Genomic DNA, 14,987 nt, shown 5'->3' on the forward strand with positions numbered 1-14,987 from the left:
ACTGCACAGATGGTGGCTGAGGCGGAGGCGACAGCTAAGCGTGCTGCAGGAAAGAAGTCATAAATCAAAACGTCATGCCTGATGTTGACGTTTCACTGCAGCAAAAATTTAGTAAGCAATATATTTTAAATTCTTTCACTGTGCTGTGGGGGCTGTCTGGGAGAAAAAAAATTGTAAATGTTCGAAATCATGTGTAAGGTTTGTTGGAAGTTGCAAAGTGCTCTCTTTCTCAGATATTACATGAATAAAGTCGAGACATTGCCTCAAGACACGTACACAGTTTTTGACTTTGAGTCTTGACTTATTGTGTTGAACGTTTAGCGTATCATTATACTTTAATAACCAGATAATGACAGCATTTTAAATTTTTAAATTCAGACAATAATATCGAAAATAAAATTTTTGTTGTACTTGGAAACTGTTAGACAGGAAACCTGCATCTGGGACTGGGTGACTGACTTACTCTCCTAGTAATAGTGACAATACGCAACCAGTCGGTTTTTGATTTATTGTGCCACTAAACAGTTTTAGAAACACTGCAGGGTGATGATCAGAAGGAAGTTAGACTGGAACATTCTCTTCTTGACCACACGTCGCTTGACGATAGGGCTGTGGTGGCTACAATGCCTCATGGTATCCATGACAAATTTATTCCGATAAAGGACATTTAAGACAATTAACACACACAGTATTTACAGCATGGCGCAAAATAGTTGACACATTTCAACATTGGATAAAAATTGCAACACTCGCTAAATTTCATTCAATTTTCGCTCCAGTATGTTTTCGTTCACCGAAATGTCTGTCGATGTCGTGTTGCCTTAGTATCACCAGTCCCTTGTTTCGCAATTAGCGTTTCACCATGGCCGAGTATGGACGTTTATCTGTTCAGCAGCGTGTTAAGGCAGTTCTTATTTATACTGAAATGAAAAGTGTCACAGTAACGCAAAGAAGATTTAGGAGAATATTCCACACACGATGGGCTCCATAAAGGAAGACGTTTCTCCGATTAATGAGAAAATACGAAGAAGAAGAAGACAGATTGTTGAAAGGGAAAGCCCTCGGGCACCGACTGTTCACTTTGCGGAAAACATTGCAGCTCTCCGGGCCGCCACTCAGCGAAGTCTCAACAAGCAATCCCGGCGGGTAGTCGTTCTGAACACATAATTGTGCAGACTGATGTCGAGTTTTTCCGTTACAAAATAATAGTGTTACAAAAGCTGAATGAGCGGAACAAACTGAGAAGACTGAACGATTCATTGCGGGTAAGGAGGGAAAGTGAAAATAATTTTCACCACGGCGAAGCTCATATTCAAGTCAATGGAGCAGTTAAACAAAATGTTGAATTTTGGAGTAGAGAAAAACCACAAAATGTTCTTGAGAAAATGTCGCATGGGGAAAAGTAATAGTGTGGGTAGCTCTATCCAGTCACGGCCTAATCAGACGAGTGTGTTCCAATGCCGACAGATACAGCACAATATTGGAAAATGATTTTTGCCACATCTTCTTGCCACCAGTCTTCCACTTAACAGCCAATGACTTATACAAGATGGTGCGACACCTCATACGGCTAACGCTGTACTGGATGTTCCATAGGATATATTCGGCAATCGTATGATGTTGCATCTGTACCCGCAGCGCCATCGTGGGGGCAATCTTTTAACGCCTTTCAAGTCAAAATTTTAGCACATGTGATTTTTTTTTTGGGGGGGGGGGCGTGGGAGGAGGGGGGAAGGGTACTTGAAAGAGAAACTGTTCCCTTTGAGACCATAGAATATCATGAAAATGCGTTCTCGGATAGTGCAGTTGATCAACGAAACAAATGAGACTTGTGCCGAAATGTTGTGAGGAATATGTGTACTCGTTTCACGGAGTTGTCCGCTACAATGGAGCGCTTATTGAACACTTGATGAAGTGAAACGCGTTTCAATAGACCCAAACCACATGTATGTTAAACCTGAAATTTTTTGCTTCAGAACGTAAGTGTTATGACAATACTAAATATGTACAGTATTTGTGCGCCACCTTGAATGTGCTCTTAATTTGACAGCACAGTTGCATTCATAAACATTCATAACGGATAAAATGAAGTATCCGAATTGATCAGTCGATGCACAACCATTGCTTTCTGTATGCTTTTGTGCACAGCTGTGTGAATTGATGTTAAAGACACACTAGTCTCGAGTACTAAATGGTGTAAGGATTATATCGCACTTCTTTCCCTCGCCGTTACTAGATTGTATAGTTCCATTTCTGCTAAAACGGTCATGCCACCTTCCACACTGACCAAATAACGGGTCATAGTGTATACACAGATGTCTGACTACCCACTGGTGTATAGGTTCCGTGCTACGCCAGAGACTTTGATGGCGTTTTGATTACCCCATTGTTAATCGTGTGGACCGGGATCAACGGGAAGTGGCTCACTGGACCAACACTCATATGGCTACGTGTGCTTTACGACTCTGCTGTTTCCGACCCTTTTGTGAGGCACAGCAGGTGCAGCGTGATTGCCAGTCAAGTAAGTTGGCACCGTGGGTTTTCCGACCAGACCGTCTCCGATTGCTGACGTACGCCAGCCGTCCACCAGCAGTTGTTACCGTCTGTCAGGCAGTACCCTCGCTGACAGGCTTGGTTTCCGTGGAGTATCGAAGGCTTAAGTTACTTGACGACTCTACACTATAACTAATGGAAATTATTACAGTAATGAAAGGGAAGCCGTGTCTAGCCAAGAATGATCATCATTACCGGGCACCCTGAATATCTGATGCATATATATTAATTGGTCGTCCGTGTATTCCTAAAGGAGTAAGTGGGAAGGCCGTTTGAAAATTGGAAACCGCAGAATCGCCGATGAGCAGCAGAATTCTTGCCCACCTGACGACGCAGATGTGCGGATTAAGAAACGATAGTACACACATCAAAAAAAGTTTTTCATCACCTTGGTTCCGAGAGTTGCGGAAGCTGTACAGAAAATTGGAGTAGACATCAACGTAAACATCGTTTCCGCACTTTTTATTGCTCATGAAAACCACACATTGCATGTCGTACCACCATACAGTGAGACTTTCAGCGGTGGTGGTCCAGATTGCTGGACACACCGGTACATCTAATACCCAACAGCACGTCCTATTGCGTTGATGCATGCCAGTATTCTTCGTGGCATACTATTCCCAAGATCATCAAGACACTGTTGGTCCAGATTATCCCACTGTCCAACGGCGATTCGGTGTAGATCCCTCAGAGTGGTTGGTGGGTCACGTTGTCCATAAACAGCCCTTTTCAATCTATCCCAGGCATGTTCGATAGGGTTTATGTCTGGAGAACATGCTGGCCACTCTAGTCGAGTGATGTCATTATCCTGAAGGCAGTCATTCACAAGATGTGCACGATGGGGGCGAGAGTTGTCATCCATGAAGACGAATGCCTGGCCAATATGCTGCCGATATGGTTGCACTGTCGGTCGGAGGATAGCATTCACGTATCGTACACACGTTAAGGCGCCTTCCATGATCACCAGCGGCGTACGTCGGTCCCACATAATGCCAGCCCAAAACAGCAGGGAACCTCCACCTTGCTGCACTCGTTGGACAGTGTGTCTAAGGCGTTCATCCTGACCGTGTTGCCTCCAAGCACGCCTCGTTGACGGTTGAAAGCATATGCGGCACTCATCGGTGAAGAGAACGTGATGACAATCCTGAGCGGTCCATTCGGCATGTTTCTGGGCCCATCTCTACCGCGCTGCATGTTGTCGTGGCTGCAAAGATGGACCTCGCCACTGGCTAAATGTACATCAGTTATACAGTACGATTGCAGGTATACAGATCCCGCTTTATTCGCGACACGGTAAGTCATGAATGACGAGTAGCAGATAGACATACAGTAACAAATGTACCCCAACAATGAAACACAATTGCCCAATCATATGTAGTGTGCAAGTAGCATTTTTAAACAACTTCTACAGGAAAGCATGACACTCAGTTACTGTCACGATAGAACAATACCATTCCATTGGACAGAATGCTGATTTAGTCTCAACCTGTGACAGACTATGTAGCTCGCAATCACAAAGAAAAAAATAATCGCTAATTAACATAAAGAATTCAGTGTCATGAGAGATTTCCTATAACAGCTCCATGAATGCAATATGCACACTAAATCGGTAAGTAACTGATAAGAACAGAGACTATACAATCAGGGAAAAAAAGACGTTCAGTCGTTACAGAACGGATGCTGCACGGAGTTCCATTTTCTCGACTATGCAGCACGGTTAAAATATGTAGTGCGGTATGCTTTCTTCATAGTAATTACAGGAATTGAAATAAACCACACCCACTTTTCTTACTGGCTCATTGCCACCCTGTGACTGATTGCTTTGCTTAGAAAAATACTAATGACCCCAGTTTTAATTAAGATAGTGACACTTCTTTTTTTGTTTTAAAATTACATGCATTTTCCATTGCTTTGTAGATTCCATGCAACATACAGCGACGCAATTGCCGTTTCAGTCTCATTTACGTTACCAATGTCAAAAACAAGGTTGCTCAGGTTCTCTGATAATATCCACAAACTTAAGCGTCGGCCGGTTGGTTTCGTCCTCTTCTCTAACATGTGAGGGATGATAAGTACTTTGGAGCACAGCATGTTGGCACTTTCCGCTACCACAGAAGACCGATCAGTTGCGGTTATCATGGCTTCCTATATACTCCTAAATTCCAGGATGTAGACACTTCCAGTCTCACAATCATGTGGTCACTTCTGGTTATACCTCCCACACTTTAAGGCTGCTTGGACTACTGTCAGAACTAGTGTATGACATAACGTGAGAACGTATCGGGTATCAAAGGATTATGATGAGAAATGAATTATGGAGTTTATAGAGTTAAGAGGCATAGGTTGTAACGGTTAAGGTACCTGTCGTTAAGTAAATTCATCAATGGAACAGCAGAGCTTATGAAGCATGACACTCAGGAAGGGGCTCTTGGTGATGCGAGATGAAGTTTAGGGACTCTGCGACCATAATGATCAAAAATGCTATTATATTCATTCGATCATGGATTTATTTTGTATCGAGTTTATGCTAAGCTTTTCTTTCCGAACATATGTGCTTATGTTTTAGGATGTAATCATATGTCGTAATAGGACATTAGGCAAAAGTGTCACATGCAGTATGGGATAAATAGGTTCAAGAACATGTGTTTTACGTGCTTAACACTAAATACAGAATGGAAGAGGTTGATATATGGTAACGGTGGGTAGGAGGGTTTGCAATGTTAGCGGTAACACTTTTGTAGGATGCCTCTCGGATTGTCACACCTCTGTTCCTACGAAATGGTTTGTCAAGCAGACGAATGCAGATCAAAAATGCTATGCACTCCTCAGTGTGATAGTTGGGAGAGTGCTGCAGCAAGCAGCGAGTGAACCACGAAAAGGAATTCAAGTGTGTAGCGCTAATCTGGTAACACATCTCTGGTATTCCTTCCCAATACTAGAGCTAGTTTCCCGCGACAGTCAGTGATTGGAAGCCTATGAATTGTGTGTCTGGGTGTATATTTTGGCTGTCGAGGTGCCACAGACTGGTGCAGCAACAAGGAGAAGAGTGTGCGGAATTCTTCGAAGAGATGAAGAGTGTAGCGACAAGAGCCTAGGCAGATGGACCTCGTCCTGTAAAGTGGGCCACTTACAGCATGACACTGACTCCGTGTCCCACCACGTCGTTCAACGTGAGTCGCTGTCCGCCTGCCGGTGAGTGCCCGGACAGTTGCCGAAGCCATTAGCACCTTGGCACGTGGCACACGTGACTTCTGCTCCTGCATCTTCACAACGAACCTGTTTTGGTGCAAACCGCGAGACATCGAGTCGACAACTGTCATAGCGTTGGCCTCAACTGTCGGGTGGCCACCGCTCTGCTGTCATCCCTCCAACGGGGTTCTGCTACCACCGCCACCACCACTACCACCTTACCGGCTGTATACCAACTTACGTTTTCCCATCTATCCACGACTGTAGCCGCAATCCAGTTGCCGTTCCGGGTTTCTCTTTCTGGATACCTTTACCCTGCCGCAGCCAGGAAGTACTGAGTGTTCGGCTGAGCGGTTAGAGACGCCATGTCACGGATAACTCGACCTCTGCCGTCGAAGGACCAAGTCCTCCCTCGGACAGGGGTGTGTGTGTGTTGATCTTAGCGTAAGTTAGTTTAAGTTACACTGAAGTAGTGTGTAAGTCTAGGGAGCGATGACCTCACCAGTTTGGTCCCTTAGGCATTTGACTCAGCGTTCCGCGCCTCGCGACCAGTGACCGCCAACAGCACCAGCCCTGAAGCAGCTCGGCCGCTGGCCGAGATTGTCTGTGAAGCAAGGTTGCGCTATGCCTGCCCGGCGCCAAATACTGTGGCGACCAGTCTATAAATGGAGGCCCGCGTTCCAGACGTCGTCAGATCAATTCTTCAGCTCGTACCAAATTAACAAAATGGTTTTACTAATAGATTGGAGTTTTTAGCTCTGTTCCCGTACTTGAAAATAATAAAGGATTAAGAATGGATCCGCCTTTTTGTGCGTACAGAAATTTATTGTTGTTTTAACACCAAAATATGCTTTACATCCTCAGTAGGTTTTTAGTTTTATTTTTCTGAAATACGCCGAAAGTATTTATGTTTCGGTTTGAAAATATCTTAGATCGAATTTTGTTAATATTTAAATTATATCTGCACTTTACCTTTTACTTTACATTGTGTGTGTCCTATGGCTGCCAACAGAAATCAGACAGAGGTCTGAATTAGTACACCATGTTGAGCCGTTGTCGGCTCGGATCGATCCCATTGCATCAAAGTAACCGATCTCGTCGTACCATAGGCCTTTGAGCGGCTTGCCTCGCGAGATTTGTGTCTGACCGCAGTGCGGTCGACCTACGGGTGAAGTGTGTAGCTTCTTCACCCAGGACTATAACAGCACCAGAGTGACCGCACGCCGGTCGCTGTTACTGGTGAGGATTTGCGTCTGAAAAGACTCAACACTGTGTCCCCTGATATCCAGTATGCCGTCCCTCCCTTAAAATATTATTTTAGCTATAAAGTGAGATTTGAAAACGGTTAATTGTTGTTACAGTTTATCTTCAGAGAGCGAAATTATGTTCAGTTATATTATATTTAGAATAGTATGTATGATAATTTTGACACAACGTGGTGAGCGGCATTTTTTTCCATCTTTCATCACCTGCGCTGAGGGTGGGCTGTATCTAGACTTAGCTCTTTTCAGCCATAGACTTTTATTCCATTTATTTGTTTTAATTCGGGAAATATTAATTTATTTTTTGCAAGGGCAGGCATGCATAGTATTTGCTGCGCAGAGTAGGTGATATTAGTCCCGGTATTTGCCTTACGGCCTTGACAAAACCTCTGCAAAAGCTAGGCTGGGACTGAAAAATGCTCAAAGCGCTATCTTGATGTTTTAACTGCAGCTTCAACCACCTCTTCGATTATATTTGGGGTCTGGTCCCGAGATTGTGGAAAATCTTCCTTACTGCAATATCGGCGAGTGCCTGTATCTTCCGATCTTCTCCATCCCAGAATCCCAAGCTTCCAACCTCGCGGTACCTTACGCCACTGCAGAGACTTTTCCATCTCTGTGTCTCGGCTCCGCTTGCCCCGACTCCGCACAGTGAGCCCGGTGTCCACCACAACCACAACGGTCACTGACGGGGTGTGCCGGTTGGTCACCGGGTTCAGGAGCCGCTGCTAGGCCACTTTTGATCTTCTCCGGAGTTGACGTCCCGCGATTCCCGCGTCTTCTTCTCCTCTTCTTACCGATTTCCTCCAACTTCGCTTATTTCTTATCTCCAACATTGTTACGAACTCTGAAGGTCCCGCAGCCACGCCAGCTCGCAACGAGTAATCCCCCCACAACGAGCGCAGTTTGCAGTATCTTCAATCTTTTGCATACAGCTCCGGTTGCCTTGACTACCATCACACTTAAATCATTTCACTTTGTTGTAGCAATATTTTGTTACATGGTCCTTCTCTTGACATTTATAACATTGTCGTTTAATATCGAATCCAGATGGGTGAGTTTCTATCTTTACTTCGAAGCCAACCAAGTCCGCCACATTGAAGATGTCTTCTGTCTTCTTGAAACTAACCGCATCGGTGTTCGGATCTACTGCTAGACTGAACAGTGGTGGTTTCTTATTACTAGTTCGATTGTGAGGTTTCACCGTGGCATCCCATCGCACTGTTTTCACGTGGAACATCCAGAGCCACAACTTCTGGTGCCTTCTGTCCCAATTGGATCCTTCATCAGTTTCCTCACTTTGTCCTGGTCACTCGAACAGAACGTCGGGAGCTCAAGTACGATTATTATCCATCGGTGTGATTTTGCATCCATAACCGAGAACTTCTGTAAGGTCCCCCTTGGTCGCAATATCGGACAAACACCATACAGCCATCAGCCCAGTATCTGTCCAGATTAAGGAATTTTTCACCTTGACTCTGTTCTTGTCTTGTCTGCGGCCTTATTTCCTTCGGTTTTCCGGAGGTCCACGTTTCTTTCCGAACAATCGTCCTGTTCTACTTGTTGCGGATACTTCTTCCCGCGCTGTACGCAGATGTAACACTGACAGTTTGCTTGGCTCTAACCACATCAAAACACGACCGTCTGCTCTTCCTGACAGCTACCACGAAAAATTTGCTATTCGGCGCACAGCAACAAAGTAAGAAGTTACTGTTTCAATCCGTAAAACTCTCCCAGAGCAGCAGTGATACGGAGTGGAGCGGCATGGAGGTGCGTGCCCCGAGGGTTTCCACTATCAGAGTGCAAGGAGTCGCAATATGCTTGCATAGAGTTTATTTGGCATCCTAGGTAGCATTGTAGTTATACTGACTGCGAGAGAAATACTTCATTATTCATTACTTAATGGTTTCATTGACTTTCTATTGCAAAACGCTTTACTGTTCACAAAACTACCCGGTGGCTATAATTTAACTTTCCCTATTTAACACGTTGTAACACGGAAACCAATAACCGTAAGAGTACCAAATTTCGCAGCATTAATGTCCAGAGTATGGGGTGTATGATTTACATGCGTGACAGCGCCACCATCTAGTTCCAACTATGGCCACAAGGTGCCATGATCAATTTGGAGGCCGGCCGAAGTGGCCGTGCGGTTAAAGGCGCTGCAGTCTGGAACCGCAAGACCGCTACGGTCGCAGGTTCGAATCCTGCCTCGGGCATGGATGTTTGTGATGTCCTTAGGTTAGTTAGGTTTACCTAGTTCTAAGTTCTAGGGGACTAATGACCTCAGCAGTTGAGTCCCATAGTGCTCAGAGCCATCAATTTGGAAACTGTTGAGGTCATCGGCCCCTAAGCTTACACACTACTTAATTTAACTTAAACTAACTTACGCTGAGGACAACACACACACCCATGCCCAAGGCAGCACTCGAACCTCCTACGGGCGGAGCCGCGCGAAATGTAACAAGGCGCCTTAGACCGCACGGCTCCGCCTCCCCCCCCCCCCCCCCGCGGCTGCGATAATCAGTCAACTGACCAGCTGCAGAGCACTTGTTGACATGTCAACATGAACTTGGGCACAAGGCGCATGGCATTACTGACGAAGATCTATTTTCATAACAACAGTAATGCTGCAGCAACACTTATGACGCCGGCTGAAAGGATCACGGAAGGATCCTCTTTCCCCACCTGCTGCTGTGCAGAGCACGATGAAGAAGTTCGAATCAATTGGAGAACTGGGCGTCTCTCCGGGAAGAGACCGACGACCGGTTGCACGACAGTTGGTCGATGAAATCGCCGTTGCTATCGCAGACATCGCTGGGCGCACTTCCCCATCGTCAGGCAGTGCGTGTGCTGTGTCACGACAGTTGAACATCCCTGTGGTCCACTGTACGGAAGGTGCTTCAACCATTCTCAATTGGTATCCGCACAACACCCATACCGTACAGCAGCTTGCCCCACAGGACGCACAACGACGTACTGACTTCGCTCTCCCCTTTCTAGCAAGGATTGACGTTGACGAGGGCTTGCCCTGGAGCATCCTACGGATAGACGAAGCTCAGTTGTCTCTGATGGGTGGGGTGAACACACAGAATTGCCGACTGCGGGGATCTTCACCCCCAGTCACTGAGCATGTACTTTCTCTGCGTAGTGAGCGTGTCACCACATGCCGTGGTTTCACGGCTGCGTTCATCATTGGCCCATTCGTTTTTGAACAGCTTGGCGCTGAAGGACCAAAGACTTGCACCGGTACTGCGATATGCATCACCAGCATGTCATACCCGCCCTAGAGTAGAAAGACGCATTGAATTTGACAGTTTTCATGCAAGATGACACCACACCGTAGTCTGCTAGTGAAGTTCACCTGCTTCTCCGAAAAGCATTTGGAAACCATCGAAATATCAGCCGATCCTTTCCAAATGCTTGGCTCTCACGATCACCTGATCTCATTCCCTGTGACTTCTGGTTGTGGGACTACCTGAAGGACAGGGTTTACCACGGGAACATTCACACATGTGCTGATCTGAAGCGCAGCATCATAACAAGGTATGTAGCCAGCATACATACAGGCTTGCTTCATTCTGCTGTGCAGAACGCAGTCCTGCGCTTTCAGAGCCCCTTTTGTAGCAGTAGTGGTACCGGTATGTAATGGTACGATGTGCCGTAGCAGCACATCAAAAGTATGTCAGTTTAACCGATTCTGCGTTATTTCTCTTCCCTCTGTCTTAGACTTTAACGGTACCAAGTTTGGTACTCGTTCGGTAATTAGTTTTCGAGCTACAACGTGTTAAATAGGGAAAGTTTAATTACAACCACCCGATGTTGCAAGTGCCCACTTTAGTCTAGGCCAAGACTCAAGTTGGGCTCTACGTCAGAATTCAGTAAGAAAACGCTTAGAAATTGTATTGCCCAGCTTCTCTGCTGTTCTGAAAAGAATCTACTTAATTTAAATAGTTGCACGTCGCTTTTTGCACCATTACTTTAAATTCATAATTTTCGCGTAATGGCAGGGGCTCAGTTAGTAAGCGATGAAGCTCGAAAAGCTAAAAATACCAAACGCTATAAGTCTTAATGCATTTTACATGGAAGGGTGTTTATAGTACTGAAATAACTCCAATATACGCTCAATAATCATATACTGAAATACTTAACGGATTTAAACACACACACACACACACACACACACACACACACACACACACACACACACACACACACACACACCAGACTATCAGACAGAAGGGAGAGAGCGAAACCTGTAATGGCGCATGTTTGTTTCACATTCATCATTCGTAAGGGCATGTTACAATAGTTGGTTCTTTGTCGTGCTCCGATTACAGGCACACGCCGGATGCAGTAACAGTGAATTGATCTGCTCCTTCTCTGTGAGCTGTTGGTGTTATTGTTTAATCTGAAAGAAACTGAAACTACGCTTATGTACGTTTAGTTATGTTTTCTGGTCACGGACTGTTGTCGGTTGAAATGCCTTTTCAAAATTTCACTCTCGACTTCACGAAATTGTACCAATAGCAGTGAACCATCTAAAGTTACTACCAACTGTTCTCAACAGCTATGAACGGAGAACCTTACTGCACTTTTTTATCATAATTGGTGTTTCGCTTGTTCGTGTGATGGTGGAAGAATCAATTTCAATCAGTTTTGTCGAAAGTGATTTGCCTACACTTAGTTTCACTTGAAAAGATATATCATTCAGAGAACTTTCGTGCTCTAAAGCACTATCTTATCTTTGTCAGATGTTAGTTTGTTAGTTATAATACTTGTCAGAAAGGAAGGAAATAATTGTTTTTATCTTACCAAATTATTTTCTGCATTTTAATTCAGTCTGTATCAATTTTAAATCAATTAAGATTCCTGTTGAGTTACAAAAAGTGAAGACTTTTTCCTTTAAGGTTTATTGTGCTATCAGGTCAGATTTGGTGTAAATAAAAGTAAACTTATTATCATCCTTTTCTTTAATTTTGCGAAAGGCCTGCAATTATATTTTACACTATTTTATATGTTACACTATTTGGTTGTTGTAACAAGTCTCTGGGTTAAAATAAGTATATTATGAGAGTTTTAAATTTGGTTTCTGGGCTACCACACCTTACCACTCCCGAGCCCTTGCTTACATTACACAGTAATTAATTAACTGGTTTCGTCGTAAGGGAAATATGGCATTTTAGTAACATACTTTAAGGAATATTATTAAGCAAACTGTACTGCTTAGTACTGTGTGTGCCTTGTTTCAGGCTATCATCTGCAAATATGGGTACACGAGAGGTGAATGACATACCTCATTTGGAGAGGAAATTCCTCTGCTCTGAATTAAGAATCTGGTATCAGAACACAAAAGGAAACTTACATTTTCTGATTCAGTTGGGTAAACAGAGTGATAACGAGGTAGGTGCAGCAACTTCCCAATGTCCCGAACAGCTCCTTGCGGTGCATGCTAATATTGAATTCTTGCGATACATTTATCCCACTCGTAAGCAGATAATGCGTATTAAGGCTCAGCTAAGTGATTTTCTTAATAGAATTCGGGATATGTCCCTAGGTAATGTGAACAGAGAAAACGCCGTAACGCTAAAAAGTTAATGAGATAAAGTACCTCAATTGCTAACCATAAGCGCCGGCTTGTAGGCACAGGAAGGTTAGGTTCAAATGGATCTCAGCACTATGGGACTCAACATTTGAGGTCATCAATCCCCTAGAACTTAGAACTACTTAAACCTAACCAACCTAAGGACATCACACACATCCATGCCCGAGGCAGGATTCGAACATGCGTCCGTAGCAGTCGCGCGGTTCCGGACTGAAGCGCCTAGAACCTCTCGGCCTCAGGGGCCGCCCAGGAAGGTTAGGATGATGGGTGAATTTGACCTCTCAGTGTAGCTATGTGCAGAACACTGGCGACGAATGGGCATGGTCTTGTTTCAGTAAGTTGCCTAATGCACTACCAAATCTTCTAGAGGTGACTGATGTGTTCTCATTTGAGTTAAGATAAGAAATAACTTCTGTGTTTCGGTTAAGTTTCAAACACAAGCTAATGTCCCTCGTACTTCTACTTCGTTGGTACTTCGAATTATCCTATGAAAAAAGGTAGATTAAGTGGTTTGGTTTCTCAGTCTATTAGTGAGCAAGGTTCAGCATAGAACTCACGTAAACGCATCATTTGCAGAAATTTGTTGAACAGAAGTAGAAATGAGTTAATGAATGAGCATTATTTTAGGGTGCAGCATTATAATTAGAGTTTTGCCTGTTATCTCGGGTGTTCGTAGTGCTGGCTGCCTCTTTGTCTTGAAACTGCTGAAGTGGAAACATAAAATTTTAGAAGTAATGCCTCCGCAAGACCATTCGAGAGTGGCTTTTTCTGGTAGGCCAAAGAATTTCAAGGAAATTGATGAATTGGTGACAACTGTGGAAGGATTTCAGTTGTTGGATGAAACGCGAGCGACTATAGGTCATGATAGGGCTGAAGTTGTGGTAGGACAAAGCAAGAGAACAACCGGTACGTGCTTAATCGATTACAGTTCTGTTTCCGCTGCAACCAGCCGGGGCATTTTGCAGATTGAAAACTTCGACCCCACTCGGTCGGTAAAAATAGCTGACGGTGTTGGCGAAAGAAGGGGAGGGCAGCTAAAGGCTACAATAACATGAGGGGTGTGAATAGTACTCTTCCACTCATTTCCGCAGTCGCTAATCGGGAGTGGGTGTGCAGCCCCTTGGAGTCTAGAAGTAGTTGTTCCTTGATACATTAGAGCAACATAAATATTTATTCAAGTTTCTCCCATTGAAGCCGGTCCAGCAGCAATGCAGCGCTACTAACGGAGAGAATCTGTTGTTGGTCAGTAAGATATGAGCTATGTTGAGCGCCAGGATTTTCCCTTGCCTTTGGAATTAATAGTCGCTAAGGGCCTTTCTATGCACCTGATTTTGGGTTGCGACTTTATAACTGTCACCGTGTGTGTTGGAATACTCTGGAAATGTATTTTTTTAAGTTTTTCCCTGAAGTTAAATATAGGTTGCATGAACACAGCTCAGGTTAGCATATAAATAGTGCTGTTGGATTTGGGAAAAAGTTTCAGCTACAGAGTGTAGAAGCAATCTAGAGATAACAAGTTTTGAAATCGTTAGAAAAGTTTCCTGATGTGCTGACCGAATGACTGGGAGTTACTAATAACATCGAATACGATTTTCAATTGACCGATGATGTACCAGTGCGGCAGTTGTCATACCGATTATCCCAACCAAAGATGCACGAGCTGAAAATGTACATTAATCATCTGTTGGAAGACAGGGTATCGGGCATTAAAAAATAAGGTTGTCCTGTAGTCAATGTCCTTGCCGGATCTCCATAATTGTTTTTCCTGGTTTAGCGTAGCTCGCTACTTTAGTGTACTAAACTCGAATCAGGCGTGCTATCAGATAACTTTATCTGAAATCTAAACTTGTTAAGGCTTCCTGTACCTTCTGGAACTTGTGTGAGCTTAAGCGAGTTACCTTCGGATTAGCCACAGGTGCTGCAGCCCTGTCCCGCGTGTTGGATTCAATTTTTCGAAATTTATGTTTAAATTTGTGTATTATTATTTAGATGATGTTGTCTACAGTGAAACCTCTTCTTAAAACCTCGACTATCTGAGATAAGTACTAAAGTGTGTTAGAGGCGCCGGTCTGAGGATGAAGCCTACCAAGATCAATATAGTACGCCCTGAAATATTTTTATTGGGGCATCTGGTGTCGGCTGAGGAGGTTAAAATAGACCAGGAAAGAACTAAAGATATTAGAGATTACAAACCGCCCAAGGACAAAAGGTGAATTCCCTGTTTTGTACGAATGATATTTTTTGTTAGAAAATTCATTCCGAATTTTGCCCAGTTGGCAGCACCTCTAAATTTACTTCGGAAGAATGGCCACACTTCAGCTGCAGCGAGATACAGCAAGCAGTCTTTCACGCCCTAAGGGAAGCACTAATTAACGCTC

Source organism: Schistocerca nitens, chromosome 8 (assembly GCF_023898315.1).
Source record: "Schistocerca nitens isolate TAMUIC-IGC-003100 chromosome 8, iqSchNite1.1, whole genome shotgun sequence".
Taxonomy (NCBI): Eukaryota; Metazoa; Arthropoda; class Insecta; order Orthoptera; family Acrididae; genus Schistocerca; species Schistocerca nitens.